Genomic DNA, 20,110 nt, shown 5'->3' on the forward strand with positions numbered 1-20,110 from the left:
AGGATGATACATCTGCTCAGGAACACTTCATTTTTCAGTTCAAAATTCATTTCCTTCCCCAATGGGCATGAGCTAACTATTATGGGAAGGTAATGAGCTCCCGGCAGCTACCGCAGTTGTCGTGCAGCAGAGGACGTCAGGCATGGGTTAGCAACTAGTGTGCGGCTCTTCATCATCGTCATCACATCTGTCTGTGAGCTCTGGTACCTGCAGGTCCATTTGTTACTAACTTCTCCTCTCTGCTTTCACTGAAGCCCTCTGCAGAGGTGCATTGCTTTTTGGAGGTGGCCTTTTTATCTAATATTTTTTAGGCCTTTCTAATTCTGAAGTGTTTTCTTATTTTTAGGCTGGTTTGGTGGCAGATGGAGCTCTGCTGTGTGCGCTGGATCATGGATTTTCTTGTGACTTTTATTCTAAGCTATTTGTTTCCAGTTGTAGAAATATATTCTCACATTGTTTAATAGTTTTTTTTATTCTGCTTCTGTAATCAATGCTTGTTTTTTGTAGCTGTGGAAGAGTTCATAGGGATATGCAAACACTGCAGTCACAGGCTTTGCTTCCTGGAGTTGTCAGAGCTGAGAGCAGCACATTTGTTATGCAAAGGACACAAGGTAGACGTGTTTGGAAAGCATAACTTTCTGTGGTGGGAGGTCCAGTAAGAAACTAGACACATGAAAAAAAGCAGCCCTACACCTCCCCTTTCCAACTTCAGTGTATATTCAAATCACGTCCTGCTTGTACTGTCTGAAGGATGTGTAAGAACAGGATATACTGCTAAGAATAAGTAAGAAAGAGTCAGTAAATAAAGAAACAGGCAATTTTTTGTTTGTTTTTGGAAATACAAACAGTTCGACTACAGAATTTGTCAGCTGCCACTGAGTTAATTGCAGCTGAGCACAGAAGCAGGGAATTGCCTTCAAGGGCTTTCTGGTTTGGGGAAACATTATCTGCAAACTTTCATTTGTTTTCCATCTTCCTTATTTCTCTTGGGCAGATTTACTTTTCGAGCTTTTAATCACTAGAAGCCCAAGACTTTCTGATTTTAAGCTGTGAATACTGTCCTACTGTGTGAATTCTTGCTGGAGGTGTTTCTGCCTTAAAGCTCTGGCCAAGTTGAGGTTTGGACATGAGAGGCAATAAGTTCATTTGGCCACAGAAGTATGAAACTAAACTTCCAAGGAAGATTTTGTCTGCAGACCTTGCAAGCTGAATGCTCAGTGTGCAAGTGCAAGCATCTCATGCCTTGGAATACCACAGGGTTCATTTAGCTTTATTTATGATTCCTCTGTAGAAACAAGGTATTTAAGAGGAGCAATGCATTTTTTGGCAGTTTTTCTGCTTCTGACTTTTAAATTGGTGGGACAACCACTTGTCGTGTCTAATGCCTTTGTTCTGGTTTGGCCTCTGACAGAGATTTTTTTGCCTCTGTAATAGTTACCATTCATACAGTGCTGTTTGTATGCATTGCTAGGCTTGGTGAGATAGAATATTCCTAAAGTCACACTGTATCTGCCCCTGCCCTCAGCAGCATACACTGGGCATCCCCTAAAAGCTGTCAACTTTTTCCCCTTTTCCCAGACTGCATCACTGCCCAGCTGCAGCAGAAACCTTAAAAAACCCAATCAAAAAAAACCCCAAAACTCGTAACATATTTATGTAAGTAAATAACCGAGGCTGGACTAGAAAATGGTATTTTCAGCAGTGGCAGATGCACATGGATAGTGCCGTATGACTGTTCTGTCCTGAAATTTTTGTTGTAGACAGGTATGTTCCAGGTCTGACAAGTGAGTAATAAATTTGTTTTGCCAAAACTGCACTGTCTGTAGGAGAAGCTCACTTGAGGGCTGCAACATACAGCTGTTATTATCAGACACTCGCAACTTCTCACTTCCATTCCTGGTTCCTGTGATTTTTCTGTTGCCTGATTGACTAGGACCTTAAATTAATAATTAGTATTAAGTTTAATAAAACATAAATAAGGTTAAATAAGAAGTGTCTTGGTCTGTTTTGCTGCCTCAGTTTGCACTCAGTTGTCACGTCGTGTACATTTTGTGTCTGGATGAAGTAAAAGTTGAAGAGGTACATTTTTGGACATAAACTGCGCACACTTTAGGTTTCATTGCAACGCCTCTCAGCACAGACCAGATTCCAAAACATACTACAGAGACAGCTGAAACTGTTGAGATTACACTACAAAGTTTCAAGATGGCATTGCTCAGGACACCTTAGTGAGTGTGCTTCCAGAAATTGCAGTGAAACTAGATAATCTGACTAGATATTTATCTAAATCATTGTGGTTCCTGTTTGAAGGCAGATACAACAATAATAAATATTGATTGGTGCAAGTTAATTTGTACTTTCAGATTATTGTTATTTTTTTTTTAATTTAAAGATTAAATCTGTGTGTTCTGGCCACCCTTTCCACACTTATCCAGTGTTTTGCTTTTCTGTGTGTCTGCTCTGGGCAAGAGTTGTCCAGGTGTTACAGTTCCAGTGTTCCTTCTCTGCTGTGGCTGCAGAGCTGCACTCCTTTTCCTTTGGAAATGCTGCTGCCTAAACACAACAGCAATTCAAGGAGATAAACATGAAAAAAAAAAAAGTTACTAAATAAAAGACTATAGGTAATTTCTAAAGAACAAATTTGTTTTCTGTTTTCCCTCATGACCTGAGTACAAGATACTTACATGGTGTAATGGTAACAGCTGTAGTCAGTATGGGAAAGGACTGAAGGATGGTCTGGAAAGAATTGGGTCAGCTTGAGGAATAGAACAGTTAAAAAAAAAAAAAAGAAACGACTGGCCCAAGGTGTAAGCCTATGCATGTTGAATCAAAACCTTTAATTTCTTCCTTCATCTGTAGTAAGTGCATCCTTTGAAGGGGATTGGGGATTATAAAAGGAGCCAGGAAGGACCAATGCAATGTAACAAACCATATGGAAGTAGAATCATGTGATGTTCCAGTAAAGCACTGAAAATGTAAGGTAAGATTGTTGTACTCAAGCACAGTAATCCATCAAGGCTTCATCTTTAATGCCTCATATTTTCAAGAAAAGTATACTAAAGCTGGAAGCAATGCAGAAGAGGGCTTGCAGGAAAGGCAAGGATCAGAGAACGGGGAAGTCCATGTGCTGATAGCTGGGAAGCATCTGGAGAGAAGAACCTTTCAGTGTTTTGGGAAGAATGGCTATCTGGAAATGGATACCTGTAAAAACAAATTGGGGCTAGGCTTTTGAGGACATCTCTAAGGCGTGAGCTCCTCAAGAGCTTTCCAGTAGGAGGAACGTGGAATTTGTAGCTTCCCTTACAAAAGTTAGTCTGCAAAAGCACGGACCAGAATGAGTACACTTGTGGGCTTTCTTCTGGTTTTCTGTTCCTAAAAACACATAGCAGCTGTTGAGCAGTCTCTGGATTTGGTTAAGATCCTGTGTTTAGTTTTGGTTAGAGGGTTATGTGTTGGAAAAAGTGTGCAGCTGATTTTATATTCAGTTAATCACGTCCTCTCTCTTTTCTGCTTTTCCCACAGCAATTTGTATTTTACTAGATTGGCATCCTTTGTTGAAAAAAATGGAAGTAATAATTCCTTCCCTGCTGTTGTGGGGAGAAACTCAGAGAAAATCAGAGGAAGGAATTCAGGGCTATAAAGCTACAACTTCTTGCTTGAGTATTTATAATTTTAGAATTTTTGCACCAGAAGTAGAGCAAAATTGGCTGAAATCAGCTATATACACTTGAACAAAATGAGAGAAATTGGCAATGAAGGCTTTTGCCAGACATACTATGTTATCAGGGGAACAGACAATCTTGACTTTGGCATTTCTATGTAACTTGCAAACAGTAATTAAAATAAAATTGCATTTAGCAGTAGACAAGAAAAATATTGTCTCGCTGGCAGGCTTATAGCTAATTATACTAGTGATCATTTAATTGCTTGTGTGTGCCCATATTTTTCTACTATATACATAAAATACGTAGAAATGGCACAGCCCTGCAGCATATAATTGAGATGAAAACGTTGAACTTCTGAATGCTTACTTCCAAGGGCAATTTTTATTTTATTTTATAAATTAGTGTTGAGTAGAAAGACAAATAGAATAAATAGCTGGTTCTACCTCTCTATTAGTGACTTTCATTGTTAGCAAAGATCATATTCCAGTGTAGCTGGAAAATGTTTGACCAGCCTAAGTAGATGACAGATTTTGAATCTGATTTATACAGTAAAGAGTCCATGGTCTGCAAGAAAATGCGGACGTTTCTACAAAGAGTTAGCTTAGCGGTGCGGGAGGGAGTGTTGCTCAAAGTGCTGGTTCATTGAAGCTGAGACTTTTCATGACGATACATCACTTCTGTGTTTTGCATGAGATTTTGAGGTCTGGAATGAGAGATCCTCTTGGCCACTAAATTGAGACGAACCTGTGACCTTCTGTAAAAATACTTCAGCTGCACAATCACCTGCTAATTAGGAGTCTGCTAGGATGTAGCAGATTTCTGTCCAAATGCGTGTTCTGCCCCATGCAGCCCACCACCTTTCACCTCACTGTTCTTCACACCAAGTTCCCCACTGGTTTGTGCTGAAGCTGTATTTCCTAATATTGTGAGAGAGGTGAGAAGGAAAGTAGTGGACTTTTGGATTAGCATAGATGATTATGCGAGGCTTTATTTTCTGAAAGTGCTTGTAACCCAGTTTAGGGCACATCCAAATTAGCATGAGATATGTGTACTTCTTCAATCTGGAAGGAAGAACTCCAGAGTTTCCTAGGTGTTAGACCCCCCCCGGTGTCTAACCATTTCTCCTGACATTTGGGAACCTTTCAGGTATTGCACAATAAAAGGGATGGTTTGGAGTTGGCTCAGAACTGTATGGAAGGTGGCAGGATATACTTTCATCTCCTGGAAAATACCTGTACTTAGTGCTCTGTCCACTGTTGCTCTTGTACTACCTGTGGGAGGCATTATTTAGGCTTACCAGAAAGAGTTGTGTGGTAGTATGATGCTGGTGTGGTAGAAGTGGCAGAAATTGGATTTTCAGATCTGCCAAGAATAAATCTAGTATTTACTGAAAATGGTCATTTCTCATGGTTAGGGGTGAAAGCAAAATTCTTCTATGGTTTAAATGTCACCATTCTGCACAGGAAGGACGCTGGTTCCACCGTGTGGGTTATTTTTAGGCTTTGTGGAGACATCTGCCCAATATGTTTTATTTTCTCATGTTTTTACCTGTTGGGGATGCTTAGCAACTCTTTGCATTCATTTTAGATGTAAATGTTGTAGAGCTCTGCTTATACTTTTCTGTATTATCTGAAGCCATGTTTCTTGTTTGAGTGACATCTCTAATTAGACACATCCTCAGGTTTTATTAAAAACTATGAATAAGCTAGAATCAGAATTTTGCCTGTTTGCCAACTTATTTCAGAACCTGCAGATATATTTGTAATCATGGGTTTTCTTTTAAATTAATTCTGAAGCTGTTTATTTCATGTTTGTTTGCCCCCTGATTCTCTGACAGTTTGGCAATAGTATTGATTTATTAAAAAAAAACCAACCCAAACTTATTTTCTCCTATAGCTCTTGGTTAAAAAAATGTCCTAATTTTTCTGTTCTCACTCCGTATTAGATTTCAGTCTTGGCTTTGATGCCCTTCCTACTATCATAATTAGTTCTCTCTGCATAGACCTACTATGAATATATGCTCTATTTATGGTGTTGTTGCAACGTAATGTGTTTTTAGTATCCAGTGTGTTGCCATTTGTCAGTTTGAACCGTACAGCTTTCATTCATACTGTTCTGTTGTAATAACTCATATACTATTCCCAGTTGACTCAGCATTAAACTTACCTTTTTGAATAATTGTAATTTGAATGTATTTTCCTGCTCTGGGCTTTTCAAAAATTAGCAAAAGTTTTTTGCATCTCTGAGAAGTCTCTTGCTTTCTCTGTAACCAAATGGTAGGCAGGGCAGAGAGGTCTTCCTACAGGTTGTAAATCAGCATCTTTCTGGGCTCTTAAGATGATGACCAGGTGGACTGTCTGCCTTCAGTACCAACTACCCGTCTTTTAATTGGTGGGGGTACCAAAGTAAGATGCTGATCTGAAAATTACAGCTATCTTCATAACAACATTTTCTGGCAAAAGTGTTTTGATGTAGTGCAATGTTTCCAGCTATGGTCATTTTTTGGTGAACTTGGTCAATGTGAAACACTTAAATTTTCTAATTGTGTTTTTTTTGTTGTGTTGCTTTTTGAAATAATCCTCTGTTTTGAAAACTCCGTAGTGTTTATGCTCTTCTGAGATCCCCAAAACCTTTTGGTGGGATTCCTGAAGGTGACTCTTAAAAGGGATTTTACTCCTGGAACATTCTCTGCATGCTGAAAAGCAACTGTAGTAGATGTACAAAAGATAAAGGAAGTTACACCATGTAAATGGTAAAGGTCAAGACTTCAAACACTTGCCCTGATTACACAGACAGTGTGTTGGGCCTGATCTTTGCCTACTTGCTTGGCACTTACCAGCACTGCACAATGTTATTGCAGAACCCTTGTGTCAGCAGTAGAGTATATGTGAATGTAAACCAGGGTGCGAACTGATCTCGTACACCGACCTGACAAAAAAACCTGAACTTGTGGCAGGTGTAACATCTGCCAGGTAGGACGGGCTCAAGAGTGCGAGCTGCAGAGCAGGTGCATTCAAGGAGTGGTGTGCTGAAAGTTTTGTTCTTGCTTAATTGTAGTAAGAACTGAATCTTTCCAAGTGAAAAACAACAAAAACCCAAAACCCCCCAAAACCCCACAACAAAACAAAAAAAAAAGAAAAAAACACAAACAAAAAACCCCTAACAAACAAAAAGTGCATTAGGATTCCTTCTTCCTCCCCAAACAAATCTAAATGTTAGAAGTTAAAAAATCAAGAGCAAAGTGGTGGTTTGGGTTGTTCTCCTTTTTTAATTACGAAAATCCACAGATTTTTTTTTTCTCCGACCATGTTTCATTTTCTGTAGATCCCAGCTGTGTTTGAGGCCGGGAGTTTTAATTTTAAATACACTGAAATTAATCCTGTGAAGCAGGAAGAGTATCTCGGGCGTGAAGGGTAATAGCATTTCTTCACTGTAGAAAGAAAATGATTTTGTTCACTTTCAAAGGAGACTTTACTACAGTGGCTCGTAAGTACTTTATGAAAGAAGCCACAATACTTGTCCTTCATGGGTGAGAAATCCTGTGTTTCCTGGGATTACTGCCTTTCTCTAATCCAGTTCATTATCAGCTATTGTGGGAGGAGGAGAGCAGCAAGGGTTTTCAGTCTTGTGCAGCCGAAGAAATGCCAGGAATCTTTCAGGGAAAGTGGAACACAGCAGTTGCAGTAATGATCTGGTCCTGGTTTGATGATGGTTGGGAGCCCGTGCTGTCTGCTGCAAAGAACAGCTGTTTCCCATAACACACTAATTATGCCTGCACCAACATCGTAGTGGTCCTGAATGTACAGGACAGTGTATCTGTGGGTATTTCTTTACCTTCAGCCATCAATTTTCTCGCAGAAATGTTGGTTTTGTTGACTGTATTTTAACTGGATGTGTGCAAATGTTGACGGGGCATCTGCATATCGTATGGATGGTCAGCCCTGAAGAAGCGTCTGGAGATCTTTGAACTCCCACATCAGTTGTTCATGTTTCTTCACAGTGAGAGAACAGGAGGGGCCATGGATGGAAATGTGATTTGTAGGGTGCTAAATCCCTGCTCACCACCATCAGGACAGAAAGCATAGATGAACTGGTCTGTGAAATAATACGGCATTTGCTGGTGATAATTTATTTGCCCATGCCTCCTTTTACTCTTTGGATTTGAGAAGTGGGCTACCACAGCATAGAGATTTTGGAGGTGCTGCCAGCACTGTGCTGCAGCTTGGGGACCTCCTCTCACACTGTTGGGGTCTGACTATTGGGAATAGTCTGGTCAGTCCATATTTGGACTTAGCCTAAAGGGAATTCTAATGCATGGGTGTGGGGGGAATTCTTTTAACCCTTTTAAGGGAAGATCTGCAAGTTTGAGATGGATATAGGGTCCTTAAGATAATAATCATTACGCCTGGAGGAGTTCGCAGATCTGTTTCTTCCCTGACAGCACAAAGATTAAAAAAAATGAAAATGTCATATTATCCTAGTTGGCATCCAAAGTGAATGAGTCACTTCTAATGCTACTAAAAAGCTAATTCTGCCTTGACTTCAAAGAAAAACATCAAAGGCAGTTTTGCTGTTTATCCAGGTGCTAAAGAAAGAGCTTTTCCATGCCACTGATACTCTGGCTGAGAGTACGGAGGAGTGTCATGCTTGCTTGCTATTGATATTGAAATCGTTACATTCAAATGAAGCTTATTGAATGCATTGCTGACACAAGCAAGGGAACTACACCAGCAGTTTGACAACTGCTCTGTGATTTTTACGGGAAGATAAACCAAAGAAGAGAAATGAGATAAAACAGCAGGAAATTAGGAGGTGTTCCCTGATTTTCCTGAACAGCAAAGATAATATTCTTCGTGGGATCTGTTCCATAACTTGCTGTTATTGCAAATTTCTCCTTTTTCACACCCCAAAAGCCCCTCGGCCTTCTGCATCACCCAGTCTTTATGCATATTCTGTGTTGGCCATGCGTGGCAGTGGCTGCCAGCGCAGCAGCAGCCTCCTTGACACAGTTTCTGCAGACCCGTGGCTGGATTCACCATGTGGCTGTGCACGTTCCAAGGCAAATGGGAGGATCTTGATTCACTTTCAAAGGGAGGATAAATTAAAGTCATAAAGCCATGTGAAAAGTGACATCTGGAAGATTCTTCCAGACTCCTTATAGATTTATTTGTGAATAAATATTTTTTTATGGAGAGAAGTGTATAATGGTTATCTTTGTGAACTTTATTTAAAGCATTTGAAATGGAGATGCATGGGAGAAGACGGACATTAGTGTGAGAATTAGAAGGTGGACAAGAGATTGATCATCTGAAAAAATAACATTGGTTTGAAAGAAGTACTTGCTAAGAGGAAGATTGCTAACAACTTGTCAAGGACCAGTTTTGAGAGCAAATGTAGTTAGTATTTTCATTTGCAGCCTCTGAACAAAGTCAAGGAATGTGTTTAATGAAAGTTGAATTGTCAACTGTTATGATTATTTAATTTAGAACTTTATGCTATGCAAGTCTTTCAGTTAGGCTTGGGTAGTTTACTGAAAGGTAATACTTGAAAGACCCTGGTCAAGTAGAAGGAGGAGGAAAAGACGGTGATGATGAGAGATAAATAAAAGAGAACAGCAGCTTTCTGGTTTCACCTAGGGCTTCACTCAAATGTTACAGCTAGAAATGTATGTAAGATGTGTTCTGGAAGAGATGTAAATTATGAGGATATAGGAAAAAATTATTTCATGTCATCCTTCTAGCAAAAGTGATGAATTACATGAAATAGCGACTATTCAGTACGCCTGAAAAGAGCAGAAGAATGACATTTTTCTTCCATAATTTACGAACTCTTTGATTAGAGAGCTGTTGAGAGAAAATATTTTACTTTTGATGCTGTGCCCTTTTAAACACGTTGTAAAGATTTTATGTCATGGATTTTCTTTCTGTTTTTCTGACTTTGGTGTTTTGAGAACTTGTCAGTAAACACAGCACTCTTGAAATGAGACTTTTTTTGTTGCCTGTTGCATGCAAGCTATCTGTTAACAAACTCTATGCTCCCATCTTCTAGCTTGTATCCTTGCTGAACTGTAACATAAGTTATTGTTTTAGTCCACTAAGAGATGACCTGTAGTACCAAGTTGATTTTGTCTTCTTAGTGATATGAAGACTGAGCTCATGATACCATTATTCATGTTTCCCTTCAGTTGTGTCATACAGCTGAATTTGAATCTGATACATGTGGCAAATTGCATCAGTCCTCTATGCTCTCCCTTCTTTCCAGCCATTTATATTAAAAATCCTCTATACGAGGGGTGTCAAACTCATTTTCTCATCAGCCTCGCAGTTGCCTTCAAAGGGCAAGTAGTAGTTACATTTATACAGTCCTAAAATTACATTTGGCCCTTTGAAGGCAACTGCGAGGCTGATGTGGCCCCTGGGGAACATGAGTTTGACACCCATGCTCTATTCTGTGTTGCAGCTTTTTGCAAGAATTATTGTATGTGCTTTGTATCATTAATAATAGAGAAGTAGAGTATGTTCACAGGGTGAGTGAAAAAAATAAATGTCATGGTAGACAAAAGCATTTTCAGCCAGTGATTTAAATCAAGGATGAAGGAGTTCTGAAAAGTAGGAATAAAATCAAAGCTGCCTTCATCTCTTAAAGGTAATATAATACATGCTGCAAGTGGGTTAGATTTTTGGAAATGCAGCTGGAGAAACCTTTGGTTTTACCAATGCAGCTGTTAACTTTGGAAAAGTTTAGTTTCTGCTCTGTACTTCAGTTTGCTTATCTCCAGATTAAGGGATAATGTTTCTTAAGTACCTACTGAAACTTAACAGCCTTTTGCAGAATCTTTGAAGAAGCTCACTTAAGGGTGATCTGAAAATGTCAAATTCTGTGTCACCTCTCATTGTTGTAAAGTGAGCTTCTGTGCTAAATCCAGGGCTTGGGAAGAAAGATTGGCTGTTAAATTCAGGAAAATTTACCTAGACTCAAAGTGGTTTATGGCTGTGCTTTGTTAGGAGGGTTCTAAATCAGTGGAGGGAAGAGTGGAGCCAGCCAGTCTCACTATTTAATCTCGTTGTTTCTCACACATCCTTGTATGTATATGTGCAGACAGTATGTTTTCAGAATAGCTCTGAGCATCATTCATGGCTTTCTAGAGCTTGCTAAACTCAGCAAGTTTTTGAAATGAAGATACACATTTTTGCACTTCATTTTATTTCTGTGTATAATGTTTTTTAATTATTGAATTATTTTTAAATTTGGAGGAAAAAAAATCCCCAAAGGTGATAGTTTGTCCATACGCATGCACGTATATATACTACTGAAGGGAGGGGAGGAATGAAGGTGGATGTGTCCATGGCATGTGGGATGAGCAGGAATGAAAGGAGGGCACGTGGAAAGGAAGGATGCAAAACGGCAAAGCATCCCGACAATGCACAGCTAAGTGCAGTGAAGGAAGGCTTCGGCATCCTGCATGCTTCTCCTGTACCCACTCAAGGGGAACTGCTTAGCTCAGTTCAGGTGCTCGAAGTAGAGTCTCCTTCCAGCACTTCAACATTGCCAGGCTTTCTTTGGTCTGTTTCAAAAGTAATATTTTTACAACAGATTTTACTTCGAAGCTGTATTCTCCAGGAGTTCTCTTGTGATTTTCCTCTCTGCTTTATTACTTTCCTCGTGTGTTTGAGATTTTATGTTGATTCAAGCTGTGTCAGTCACCTGCGTGTTTCTGCCTCGATCCAGATGAAGGTATATACGAGCTCTTAAGCATGTACCTGTTGGGAACAGCTCTTGTGTTGAAAGGTGAACATCTCTTTGCCTGCTTAGCTCTGGTTTAAGTCACCGCTGTGGAGTAGGAGTATACATAAGAGAATTGAATCAAAGTTAATTTAGCAATGCTGTTAAAAGTATTTTGTCCCACCACTCTAGTCTTCCCATGCCTTGTTTTCTTCTCTGCCGTGCCTCCAAACAAGCATCACAAATGGAAGCACTCCAGTGGCCTCCGTGGTGCTTGTTGCACCAGTGGGACCACAAATTCACAGCGGAGAAGGAGAAAACAGCGTGTTCCCTCTTGCAGGCATTTGCAGCATCCCTCAGCAGGGGAGCTTTGACCTGCCCTGTGCGACCCTGGAGCGCCTGGCCGGGTGGTTCTGCCCCTGGTCCTGCTGCTCACCCTGTGGCACCAGCAGCCTGTCTGAGAGGGTACGTCTGGCACCTCTCCAAAGCATTTGTGTGGTGATATTGCTACAATGTGAGGGTCTTTCTGGATTAATTATGCCCTTCTGGGATATGGAACTCTCAATTGCATCCTAGTTTCTTTGTATTTTTTTTTTTTTTAAATATGGTTTGCAATGAGTAACGTTTAGTTATCTGTTCTGGTAACTCTTTATTCTTGTATCTCCTGTTTTAAGTGGGTGGTGGAAGAATAAAGTGTCATTATAAATGGAAATATTTAAGCAATTAAAATTGAGCTGTACTGTTTTTGTGCATTTCAAGTGTATGGGTATATACAGTTACTTTACATAAAATGTTTCACCTCCAGCTTTAGAAAAATGGCAATTAGATATTCTGAGGCAACTTCTAACCAAGCAAAGAGTGGTGGGATCTGGCAGGTAACCCTGACATGGCAATCTGTTACAGTTATGCAGTTCCAAGTGTGTGTAATGAGTTTGGTTTTTTTCTTTTTCTCCATCCTAGTGATACAGTTCTGGGTTGGTTTTGTTCCCTTCCCCCCTTATCTGCAGGAGACAGGGCACTCTGCAACACTTTGCTTTTATCTATCATAGGTAAAGGATTTAGCTCTAGATAGACTCAAAATATGGTCCGTTTGAGTTGTTTTATATGCATTACATTTTTTTCAGGGATGCTTTGTAGCCCATCCCAGGGCAGTGCTTGCAGTGAAATATTCTTGCATAACATGTATCAGCATTTGTGGGTGCTTATTTATTTTTGATAGGGAGAAGGTAGGGGAATTCTGCCTACTGAGTAGGGTTTCATGCTGTACGTTGTGTAAAGAAATGCTACTGGGTCTTTCCTCAACATTCCAGTATCAGCTGCATAGTTTTCATTGCCCGATACAGGCTCTTTAATCCCAGTAGTTGGAAATTTCCACTCCCTTTCCTGTTTCTTCCACTGAGTAATATATTATAATAACATTATGTTAGTGAAAACTCAGTTAATGTTCAGACACAATTATAATTGACACCAAGTCAGCTGTGAAGTTTGAGGTGGAAGGAGGGTATTCTTTGACCGGATCATCTTAGTGTTACTACATCTTAATACTCCCACTCCCTTCTATATATAAGCCCTGCAGTAAAACAAAAAGCACATGTGCCATTCTCTCATTTGAGAGTTTTATGCTAGTTGTTTTGTGAACCATGCTGCTGCTTAGTTGTTCTGATAGAAGAAATATGTTATTCTGTTATTGAAGGGAACATTTTCTATGAATCCTGATCTCATTTCATTCTACCACCATCAAACATATAGCAAGTTTAATGACAAATTGTTTGAGACTGGGAGTGTTTTGACAACATATCGCGATATGTACTTGTCCTGGCTTTTTCACTCTTCCTCAGGCATTTGCTTCTGTAAGTCTCAGGGCACCAGTACTGGGCTGGACAGGCTTCTGCTTTCACACCACGGGTGACCGCTCCTGGGCTTCAGTGTTTTGATACAACCTTTCCTCTTGCCCTCTGGAAAGATGCTGACTCTATGAGAAATGGCCAGAAGATCTCATTAGGGTTCTTTATGTTTGGTATTTCTGAATTTTTCACAAATTATTATGACTGACTTGAAAATGGATAGGGGAGGAGAATGTGATTTTACTTCTCAGTGACATTAATGTAGTTTTGTTGAGCAGGTGATTTTAAGATAGATCAATTTATACTTGCTTTTCTAATGAGTTTTTCTACTGGAAAGTTGCTCTAAACTGTAAGAAAACTTTTACCATGTTACACTGGCGTTGGGATTTTTTCACTTCAAGATTTTTAAAAAGGAAGGAATTCCAGCTGTCTAGCAAGAAGGCATATGTTTTTGTTTTGTTTTAATAAAAGAAAAAGGCTCACTGATTTTGATGAAGAAGCAGATTGAAACAAATTTAAAAGTCTTTGTACCTGAGGGACTCTCAAGCTTGTTCTAAAAATTAGAAAAATAAGATGGGGAGAAGGATAAATAGGGGAATAAAAAGCAATTATAGTCGAATGACTTTTCCACTTTTAAATTTCACCTCCATTAAAAAAAAATCTTAAATCTGACTAGGACAACTCTAACTGTAAAGGATTAAAGAAACAATATTTAGGTTGCTTCTAAGTTATTTGCTTTGATCAGTGTCTTTATTTGTTCAGGTTAGTTTCTTCTATTGCTTCCATAAAGAAATAAGAAAGGTGTGTTTTGATTTCTTTCCGTACCTGCCCAATAGTCGTTGAAGAGGAGAGGTTTGGCACTGAAGGACGTGAGCTTGGAAGGAGAATTAGGAGCTGGGAGGCTGCAGCTCTCTTGTCAGAAATGCCACTGCTGGGCACGCAGGGCTTCTGCGTGCAGGAGGGAGCTGCTCTGCCAAAATTTCCTTCCCAATTCACTGTGCCAGTCTGTCCTGCCCTGCTGCTTTCCCTGTGTGAGCTCCTCAGTCATTTATGCCTAGAAAAGGTAACAGTCCAAGTAAATGTGGGGGTTTTTTTGTGGTTCATAGGGGGGTTTTGTTTTTGTTGTGGTTTGTTTTTCTTTATAGTAAAACCAATATAAATCAAAGAAAAGCTTTCTGCACAGGTGTACTTGTTCTAGTAATTGTTCTATCTCTCTTCTGTGTACTCTAAAACACAAAATTTTCACAGGAAAAATGATAATGGGAGGTGAACCACTTAGCGTACACCTCTCTCCTCAATGTTCCTCCATGCACAGGTACTGAATTTTGCATGGTCAGAATTTGATGGGAGTAGCTGAGCTATGCTGAGGTTGCCCAGCTACAGTATACAGTGAATAGCAACATGTAGTTGTGCGGATATGGTGGTGGTTTCTTTCATGATAAATTCAATGTTTCACAGCTTTCAGCACTGTGACAGATGCAGAAGGGTACCTTCTCCCTGCACAAGACCACATGTGAACAGGCAGTTGTGGCGGTGGGACTGCCAAATAACTGACCAGAAGATGACGTCTTAAGCAGCAGTCGAACTGTTGACTTGTAGGTCCTTTGCTGGTCAGCACTGCTGCAGTGATGGGCACGGTGATGTGAGTCTCCATGGCTGGGCTCTTCAGTGGAGGTTCAGATTTGAGCAGGAAGGCAGCCACTGGGCTTCAGGGGCAGCTGCTGAGTACGGGACATAGACTCAGCTAAATGTCTTCATTTCCATAAAACTCTCTAAAATCCGTGATTAATATCCAGGGTCTTAAAAACAAACAAACAAAACCAAAAACAATCAAACAACAACAAATCACAAACATGAAACAAAAAAAAAGACCAACCCAAAACACGTTTGTTTCTTGAAGAGCTGAATTGCAGTTTAGTTCTTTGCTGTGCAAGTATGCTGTCCTTGCAGTTTCTCCAAACCTTGTTCAGAATGGTTATTAGTAGGGTCCGATTAGGTCAGTGTCCTGCCTGTAGCTCTGGTTTCTCTGGAGGGGTAGTCAAGGCATACAGCATTGCTACTATTGGAGGTTCTCTGTGGTACTTTTGCTGGATTTAAACTTATTCATTCTTGTTTTGCCCAGAGGAGTTGAATGCCCTCTCACCAGCCTCTCTTTGGCTGGTGAATTCTCAAACCAATTTATAAATACGGATAAATCCATATACTGTGTTGTGGGATAGCAGATTGCTTTCTCTACTATACAGATAAGGAAATAAAAGATAAAAGCAGCTTCTACTCTGAATTCCTATTTTGCATATTCTTATACTAAGATGCTGAATGTGCAAGTATACACAGCTCAGCACACTCATTCATGTAATCACATGAAAGCAATTAAGTTTCTGAAACAGAAATACTCCATATGTTTTGCAGTACAGGACTAGAGCAGGGTATACCTAACGGCATTCACATATTGACTGCTCTGCAGCCACCACTGATGGCTACGCAGCACAGCCAGGGGATGGTGCAGGGCTGCATCCCATGTCCATTAAGTGGGTCCTTTCCCAGTGCCTGCATGCTCTGCTTTTCAACAAAACCACAATTGGAAGTTTCATTGATTTCATTGATTCTTTTAAATGGAGTCCACTGCAATTCAAATGCAAGTATTAGTCGTGTTCTTACAAGTGTTCAAACCACTTAAATCTCTCAAATTTATTTGCCTGAATGATTTCTCTGGGCAGTGAATTCCCCTGGTTAACTCTCTGCTCTTCTAAGGAGCATTGTATTATTATATTTTCGAAGTTGCTGTATTTCAGTTTTGTTAGTGTGCCCTTATCAGATCTCTCGGTAGAGCTGGTGTTTGATTTCTCACTTGATGAGAAATACCCCTGCTGAAGGAAAGAGACCTGAATTTGACAGCAAGTGGAGTGGGTGGGTATAACATCTGCACAGCTATGCAGAGCTGTCACTTGGGGTCTCGCTTCTCTGTAGAGGAGATTGAATATTTCGTAATGAATTAAATCCCTTGAATCAGGTTACAACAGGAGAATTTTGTTTTCCTGCTGAACAGCAATGATAGAAATCTCTGGTTTACACATAGTGTTTCTAATCTTCTGTTGCCACTCCCCTCATTTGCTGAAGACACTAATGAATCATTTTTGAGCTTGGCAAATGGAAGGTCTTGAATGAAAGTGCAACAGTTTTTTATACATCCATAGAATAAAGCAAATTGTATGTGTCTGACCTGACCATAAAATGATTCAGGCAACTGGGGAAGGGTTGGTTATCTGGAGAGCCACTCGCTGGAAGTGGTGCAGAAGTCTGTCTAGAATTGCACCAACATCAGTCGAGATGCCACGTGATTATCTGTTCCCAGGGAAAGGCTGAAGGTAAGTGGGTTGAACACAACAGCCACTAGACAGTGTGTGGCAGGGAAAGTCTGTGCTTTCAACAGGGTGTTCTGTGGCACAGCAGCTCCTCTGAGGGCTTCAAAGGACTTGTCAGATTTCCCTAATGCACAAATAAGCACTTTATTAGGGGGGAAGGGAAGCATGACACAGAAGATAATTGGTTTAATCTGACTGTAAGCATCTGTGTGGCAGGTGTTTGAATATTCCCACTTTAAGAATTTTATTGCATTTATCTTGCGTTTCTGTATAGTCAATGGCAAGAAAGAGGCATGTTTAAGGGATGCTCCATCTGAACCTGGTTTACTGCCTGCAGGAGGTGTGTAGATGAGTAGCGGAGGCATGAGCCACTGCCCTCATAGGAGCAGCCGCCTGGCAGCCCTGCCTGCCCCCTGCCACCCCTGGGGGGTGAGGAACATCTAAGGATGTTAGAGGACAGTAGTGATCCTGACACAGATGGCTGCCTTTGTGGTAGTGCTCCCTTCATCTGAAGTGCTGCTGTTGTATTTAATAGTTTATTTTTGGAGATGGGGGATACATCTGGGAAATACTAAAGTAGCGGGGATCAAAATAGAGGGACCTTTACTATGGACAGATGATACAGCCCCAAAATGCTCTCATGTCCATTAGTGCTTTTGTTTATTTTTTGTTCTTTGGATCTGTTGATAGCTATAAACAATCATCTTATTTCTTCTTGCTCCACTGTTGTCTAATCTGGAGGCCTACATAGAATAGTTGTCCCTGTCTTTAATTTACAGTATTTTTTATTTATATGTATCGTTGATCTTTCTTCACACAAACAGATGTGTTATGCCTGTGCTCACACCACACGCTCACAGTGTAGTGGTTCCTGACCGTCTGCTTTGAATTACTGGAAAGGAAATTGTATAATCTGTAAAGGCCATCCAGGGACTATAAAAGAGAGAGGCAGAGGGAAAGAGCACTCTCTAATCAGCAGTTCATTAAATAGCAACAACTCATGGCAGAATTGTGCTTATGAGCCTGCTGAGCACTTAGGTATGCTTAATGTTTAAATGGGGAATCTGAAAACTTATTAGGATCTTGGATAACTGCTTCTGAGTTATCCAACAAAGGCAAGGTAAAAAAACCTTATCAATGTATAAAAAGTAACATTTAGTAAATGAGGGTAAAGCAATGTCTAAGAGAAACATACTTAGGAAATTGTTTAAGTTAGACAGAAAGGGCAAAAATCACATTGCAGAAACAAGAAAAAGATGGCCCTGAAACACCAGATGGATTTATGAGTGTGCAATAAACCTCTTTTGAGGGTCACAAAGTTGCTGAGAGATTTAAGGGTCAGGGAACATATTTGGAGCCTATAAAATAAAAATAATCAGTAAACCAGGCTTTCCTGAAAATAACTCTAGTCAAAGATGCAGAGTCAGCTGTATTTTTAAAAATCAGGTGATATAATATTAACTGTGTATTTTGGGAAGACGAAGATAAGGGTACTGTAAAAATACTGCTTTCAAGTTTAGCAGGAAAAAGTAGGTTAGGAGATTTTAATCCTTCTATTACTTTTACCCTAAAGGGATCAATCTTATTTCAGATCTAGCAATGCATACAAACCCATAATCTACAGACTATTTTAGGTAGGAAATGGTAGTATTTTTACGATCACCATTTAATTTCAGTCTGTGTGATTAGAGAATTATATACAGCAGATGAATTCTGAGTCATTAACTCAACATTAATAATGTATTAATAGTCACCTTATGGACCTCACATTTGCAGATTCTTCTCCAGTGCCAGGAAGCCTGAAAAATTAAGCTAAACAGAAAAGGCACACCATATCCCAAAACTGCCTTCAACAGAAATTCTGAAAACGGGATTTGAGTAAAAGACTGAGAATTTTTTCAGTACACAAAATATGAGCAGGATGAAATTTCAGGGTGGCAACTCTAACTAGCCACTCCATCGTATTTTTAGGACCTTGGCTGTAAAGATCATATTTTGTAAAAGATAGTTCTTAAATGTGAATGCCTAAAGTCAGGCAATTGAATGAATAGCCTGACTTTCTTAAAGGTACTGGTTGAAGGCTTGCTGCTTGAATTGGCTTTAAACTGTGGAGAGACAGGTGCCTCTTGTTTTTCCCCTAAGATAGGACTACTTGGCATAGGTTTCCAGAAACAGGTTTCGTTGCAGGAAACCTGCAGACTCCAGAGTCTGAAAATGGGAGGACACATGGAGTCTTCTCTGGGTGGCTGTAGGTTATGTTGTCTCCCGTTGCCTTCTCTGATGCTGCTGAAGCACAGCAAGCTGTCACGTGGTGGCCAGTTTTCTGGGTGTTAAGGTTCGTTTGTGGAGACAGTACCCAGATTTGTCAGCAGAAGCAATGTCAGCCAAGCAATGCAGAGGAGAAGCAACAGCTGGGGAAATGGAGATTTTTGGTATTTTCTGTCCATCAGCTTTGTTCCGAGTTCAAAGCTGAAAACGTGGTGGGTTTTCTGGTCTTCTCAAAACATGCTTTGCATAGGTCTAGTGAAGCAGGATTGTTAAGGAAAAGGGCAGAAGGGTGTTGAGGGAAAAACATTTTCCTCCCATCCTCCTTAAAACTCACATATTTCCTCTCATGTTTGAGAAGTCCAAAACCACTCTGCAGCCTCTCTTTTGAAATATTCAAGGACTGGGAAATTTTGTCCTTATATGACAGTATTGATCTGGCTACCTGATGGCCTTGCTTGAGGACCTGGGTAGGGACACTGCTGGAGATTACAGCCATGGTTTCATAAGCAGGATCTGCTACTGTTGTCTGAGTTACCTTTGCATGATGCGTATGTGCACGAGCAACCCAGCAACGCTGTCAGTCTGATGCTGTGGGTTGCATGTGGAAATAAGAAAGATAAGCAAATTCGGACTGTCAGGTGAGCACTTCAGTTTTCAGTTGGTGAAGGATTCAGTGCAGGTGTTGATAACCAGTTGGTAACTCATACCTTGCTGCATAACTTACTGGTTCTTGACACAGTCTTTTCCATGTAAAGGAGGTCAGGGATTAGCCAAAGTTCTGAAGATTTCTTACAGCACATTTGCTACGGCAGCCTGTCCTCCCCAGAGAAAGGATATGTTTTTATTTCACAAAAGGACTGAAGCAGTATCACTTCTTCATACTATGCAGTGGGAGGAACACTTGAGCACTGTGCTTATCATTTCCCTGATGGAGAAGTAGTTTCATTGCAAGAAATGAAATCAAACCAGCTGAGGTGCAAATAGATTGCCCTGATGATTTAACTTGCTTTCATTTTGACAGTGGTGAACAACACAGGTTATATAGTAAACCATACAGTATTGTGTTTTCTGACAAAAATAATAAACTGAGATGCCCATCATCTGCTGTAGGAAATATTGAAACTTAAATGGTCATCATAAAATGTGAGAGTTGTTATTGATCCTTTCTGTCTCCCTGGAGGGTATAGGAGACATGTAACTGCGGTGTAGGTAGTCATGTTGCCTCTGGGGTTTTTTCCCTTAAGTCACA

General features: G+C 40.2%; 1 protein-coding gene across 2 annotated transcripts in view; it reads left to right on the forward strand.

Annotated features, from left to right (window-relative positions):
• RGS6 (regulator of G protein signaling 6) overlaps positions 1-20,110 on the forward strand; it is a 287,036-nt gene that overhangs the window by 64,215 nt on the left and 202,711 nt on the right. The gene's annotated exons all lie outside the window — the stretch shown is intronic.

Source organism: Columba livia, chromosome 5, assembly GCF_036013475.1.
Source record: "Columba livia isolate bColLiv1 breed racing homer chromosome 5, bColLiv1.pat.W.v2, whole genome shotgun sequence".
In the NCBI taxonomy this organism is placed as follows: domain Eukaryota; kingdom Metazoa; phylum Chordata; class Aves; order Columbiformes; family Columbidae; genus Columba; species Columba livia.